A 6000-nucleotide genomic window follows, 5' to 3' on the forward strand; every position below is an offset into this window, starting at 1 on the left:
TATCATGTATCATGTATCATGTATCATGTATCACGTATCACGTGTCATGTATCATGTATCATGTATCATGTATCATGTATCATGTATCATGTATCATGTATCATGTATCATGTATCATGTATCATGTATCATGTATCATGTATCATGTATCATGTATCATGTATCATGTATCATGTATCATGTATCATGTATCATGTATCATGTATCATGTATCATGTATCATGTATCATGTATCATGTATCATGTATCATGTATCATGTATCATGTATCATGTATCATGTATCATGTATCATGTATCATGTATCATGTATCATGTATCATGTATCATGTATCATGTATCATGTATCATGTATCATGTATCATGTATCATGTATCATGTATCATGTATCATGTATCATGTATCATGTATCATGTATCATGTATCATGTATCATGTATCATGTATCATGTATCATGTATCATGTATCATGTATCATGTATCATGTATCATGTATCATGTATCATGTATCATGTATCATGTATCATGTATCATGTATTATGTATCATGTATCATGTATCATGTATCATGTATCATGTATCATGTATCATGTATCATGTATCATGTATCATGTATCATGTATCATGTATCATGTATCATGTATCATGTATCATGTATCATGTATCATGTATCATGTATCATGTATCATGTATCATGTATCATGTATCATGTATCATGTATCATGTATCATGTATCATGTATCATGTATCATGTATCATGTATCATGTATCATGTATCATGTATCATGTATCATGTATCATGTATCATGTATCATGTATCATGTATCATGTATCATGTATCATGTATCATGTATCATGTATCATGTATCATGTATCATGTATCATGTATCATGTATCATGTATCATGTATCATGTATCATGTATCATGTATCATGTATCATGTATCATGTATCATGTATCATGTGTGAGATTCTGATACAGATATGGTACAGATCGATTTTTGCGCCGAATACAGATTTTTGGAAAAATGACCTGGCACCGCTGCCGAGGGGTAAAGATAGAAATTCATAAATATTTTTAATTTTTAAGTAGGAATAAGATTTCATTTAAAATTTTAGGGATTTAAGAAAAAAGCCATGGATGCTTGAACATGGCTAGTGGGTAGGAGATTTCGCAAATTTAAGGATGGCGGTATGATCAATCAGGGTTTTTAGAAACCATTGCTTGCACCCCAGTAACAATACTTACACTAATAGTTGATAAGTGAGATCGAAAACTGTCCCCCGCATAAATAACCCGCTGATATTTCTACCGCAGAACTATCTTCCAAATAATACCATTTATCTTTGCGATCGCAATCCATCCACTAGCCGTCTACGACGGCGTTGAAATTATGCCTTTAACGCTCTCCATCAGGCATAAAACCTCCTAATCTTATATATCAACAGATTACAATAATTCGACAGGTACATATATAATCGTAGACTTAAATCTGACTATTGAAACATGCCTTCTAACTGTGTCTAGAACTTAAAAGTAATAAATATTATTGACAGCTTTTTACTGCACTGGAAAACAGATGAAAATCAAATTTTACCATCGATTAAATAGACGACACATACCAGGAAAACGTTTATTGAAGCCGTAATTAGTGCGTTCAGATTGAACTCTCAGGACTATCTATGTTTATATCAGTTTACAAGTTTGTAAAAAGTCAGGGCAATCAGCTAGAGATTACAACAAATCTAGTCGAAATCGATAAATTTACAATGTCCCTGATAATCGAGAAAGTTGTAGGGATTTCTCCAAGGGAGACTACGAACCAAAGTAAGGGTGTAACCGGGTTTTCATATAAAAACTGCGCCCAAACAGAAAAAAAAAAAATATACGCTGTTTGAAAGGGTTTATATTGGAGATGATTTCCCGAAAATTTTAACCCTTAAACTGGCATATAGGTGAAGTTAGGGTGGATTTTCTGATTTTCATTTTATTTAAATTTTTCAAAAATTTCTTAAGCAAAAAATGGCAAAGAATCAGGTAAAATGTATTTCATGTGAAAAAATGTGTTCAAAATTCGTTTTTTTATCGCACTTACATTTTTGATACCACTCTAGATTTTACATCAAAAAAAAATTCATAAGTACATTACGCTGAATTTCGAATTTTCCTTGATTTTGCGCTTGGTATCTAGGAATACTTTTTTCTGCAAAATTTAATTTAATTGTCTTTAGAATTTTTACTAAATATAGTTATTATTTGATTTGAATATAATAATGTAAAATAAATGTAAAATGACTTATCAGTTCATAAATAAAAACTTTAAACCGTATATTGAAACCTAAATATTTGTCAATTTAATAGTTCTGATTCATGTTTCTCTCACTGGTCCTACCTTATGAAATTTCATTTTTAAGCCCTGAACTCAAGTTGTATATGGAAACGCATGGTATTTAGTTCTAAAGGCATGTGATATATGATTTTAGAACTTAATACCATACGTCTCCATCGGATGATGACAATTTGATGGAGACGCATGGTTTTCCAAAAGATTTATTTGTCTAAAGTCTGATATTATACCCGTCCATTTTTTTTAATCTGCGAAAAATACAGCGTAATGTACTGATAAATGATTTATTTTTGATGTAAAATATAGAGTGGTACCCAAATTGTAAGAACGATTAAAAAAAATTGAAAATTTTGAACATTTTTTTTCACATGAAATACATTTTGAAAAGTTCTGAAAAAATAAGAAAGTTTTTCCATAATTCCTTAAATATTCCTGATTTTTTTAAATTTTTTTGCTAAAGAGGTTTTTGAAAAATTTATTTAAAATGAAAACCAGATTTGAGCTGAGTTTACTTCTTCTTCAAAGTGGTTTGCATCGCGAAAATTTCCAATTTTCGGTGAATTCATTTCTAAGAATTAAAAATTGAAATATTACCATTTCACTTCAGTAGGAACCTCGTCAATCAGCGGAACTACGCTGCGGAATTACGCATATTACAATAAACGCCAAGTGGATGTACGCACGAACTCACGAAAAGACATTACGACCAGATATGCAATGTAGTTCGCACACGGTCAAGCTCTTCTCGAACACTTTTCGCGTGTCGGCTATGTCGTAACAATTTCGCAATCTGCCGAAACGTACCTTTCGCTATTCCCTTTGCCATGGGGTCATTTTAGTTACTAGGAAACTCGAACAAATTTAATGAGGGTGGCAGACCAACGATGTGAGAAAGATAAAATGCGTTCATTGTACTGGTTGACCCGGAAAAAATGAACTTTTTTTAAGCGAAGGGCTCTGTGGGACGACGCCCTATCGTTGGGGTATTCAAAGGGTCATTAGACGGTGGAACCACGGTCAAATGTTTCTATAATTCGTTATGTCAGCATCGTTGGCGGATTTATTTTCAATGATGCAATGATTGGATAACGTTGTTTCTTGACCTAATTCTTTGTTTGATAAATCGAGTTAATAGGCCGATTGCTATCGATGTGTAGTTTGATGGTGAAATGATTCGTGTCTAAAAGTTTGGATACAACTTTGGAATGATGTTCGTACGGTCCCACCTCAAAATTGTTCATTTTTGGCCTACTGTCCTGGGAAACATGCTTTCAAGCTGGAATTTAGCAACAATGTTGCTGTTTTATGTAGCGATGATTAATATCTGCCAACAGTTAAATCTCGGGGAGTCGGCCGGAATCTGATTAGCAGCTCCCAGATGGAAACGTGAGTTTCAAATTTCCTTTCACTACCCGTTGAGTACTTCATTTCAACCCGTAAAAAATAAATGTGCGAAATCACACGGATTCACAGTCTGGGAAGATGTTTGTTTTTTTTTATAATTGACATTAATATTTTAAAATTTTCTACCATCGTTATGGCAAACATTACAGTATTAACACTGATTCAACTCTTATATACTCTTTCAGAAAACTGTCAGTTCTCAGTTTACATTTCCGATGGCGTAGACACCAAATGGATGAAGCAAATTTTCGACTCCAACCGGCTAGTGCCGCTATCGATTTGCACAATACGTCTGTTTGGTTTGACGTTTTGCTTGACGTACAGCACATCCGAAGCTGCCGGTGATTTTTTTCCGGTCGTGATGAGCGTGATGTTTCTCATCCCGCCACAAAGGAAGCCGAATAATTACTTGGCAAGGTGCTAGCCATTGTTACCGCATCGCTGCTGGGAGTAAATTGGTGCAAAAATTTACAACATGTTAATTCAGTATGATTCGCACAATCCGGATTTTGGCACAGAGAAAACCTGGGCGGCCAGCGGCGAAACAATGAAGTTTTTTTTTCGTCAAGATTAACATCAGGAGCACTTTCACTTTTTTTGTTTTCGGAGAAACCAGCTGCAGTTCTTGGCTTGAATGATTGCTCACGCAATGATTTGCAAGCCTTTGTATGGCCTGTTGCGTGTGACATAAACGATTTCCGCAGCATTGCGTAACTTACAAAATAAATTAACAGAAGCTCGTAACTCAGAAAATAAGTTTTCAGAACAGACTGGATGGATAATCTTGAAGCCAAGAAATGGCAACGTTTAACCTACATTGAAAATAATATCACGACAAAGCGAGTTTCGAAAATTGTTTTTAAAAGCCTTTAAGACTACATTTAGTAATTTGAACATCGTATAAGATTAAAAAAGATTAACAGGGTATTGCGATTTGAACCGAAAATCATTGGATCGCAAGTACGTCTTTTAATCGACTGAGTCACAAAACTGGTCAGGTTTTGAGCACCAACATTTTTACTAATTTTCAACAGATTTTTTATGTAATTACACTTATTACTTGGCAATAGGTCTACACTTCGATTCGAGTAGATAAAACTATGTATTTTAGATAATTAGTGGTCTAAACTCGAAACAACAAAAAAACAATGTCTATTGCTCCCTGGTTTTCAAGCCCGCAGCATAGAAGATTAAGTTCACTTTGCTTTTCGCATAGCATAGGCGTTACTATTTACAGAGTTCTTTCACCCTAGCAACCCTAGCACCGAACCAAATGCGGTTCGTAAACGCCGCGGAGCTGGTTTTCGTACAAGTCAACAAGTGAGACACTTACTATATGTGCCGTTCATCTCGTACGAAAGACAATGCAGTTTTCTAGTAGGTTTTTTGGAGCATTTTTTTCAAGCAGTTTTTTGGAGTAGTTATTTCAAGTAGTTTTTCGAGCAGTTATTTAAATGGTTTTCCGGACAGTTTTTTCAAGCAGTTTTGTTTGTAGCTTTCTCTGGTTTTCTCATTTAGAAAGGTTGCACAATCATTGTGACAGCTGACTTTTGAAACCAGGCCCGAAGTCCGAGTGCCATGTACCATTCGATTCAGTTCGTCGGATACGAAAAAGGTCTGTATGTGTATGTTTCTGTGTACTAAATTTTCTCGTAGATGGCTGAACTGATGTTCACAAACTTATGGTGTTTTTCATTGAAATACACTGGTGGCGTGGATTGCTCTGGTGTTGCACTTTCGAGCAGAAACGACAATAAAACACCATCAAAAAATGCACTTCTGCTCGAAAGTGCAAAACCAGAGCAATCCACGCCTCCAGTGTTTTTCAATGAAAAAATCTATTAGACTCAAATGAAAGGTATTCTAGTCCCATACAAAATGCGAATTCTGGTTCCAGAGTTATGTGACAATAGGCACTAACTTTTAACGGCGATGACTAAACCGATTTTTACAAACTTAGATTCAAATGAAAGATATCTGAGTCCTATAAAAAGATTCTGAATTTTATTGCGATTCGGCTTCATGTGTCGGAATTATTGTGTGAGGAGTACAAAAAATTTAACGCCCTCAGATCTTATGGTTCCATGCAAAACTCTTGTACCTCATCCGGATCCGATTTTCGGTATTGGAATTGCAGGATGAAAAATGTTAAAAACTTCAAACAGTTTTATAGAGCGAAGATGCAAAACGCAAGAAAAAATCAAAACTGGACTTAAATCAATTCCAATCGATAGGCCTTATTACTTAATAGTT

The sequence above is a fragment of the Malaya genurostris genome, chromosome 1 (genome assembly GCF_030247185.1).
Source record: "Malaya genurostris strain Urasoe2022 chromosome 1, Malgen_1.1, whole genome shotgun sequence".
In the NCBI taxonomy this organism is placed as follows: domain Eukaryota; kingdom Metazoa; phylum Arthropoda; class Insecta; order Diptera; family Culicidae; genus Malaya; species Malaya genurostris.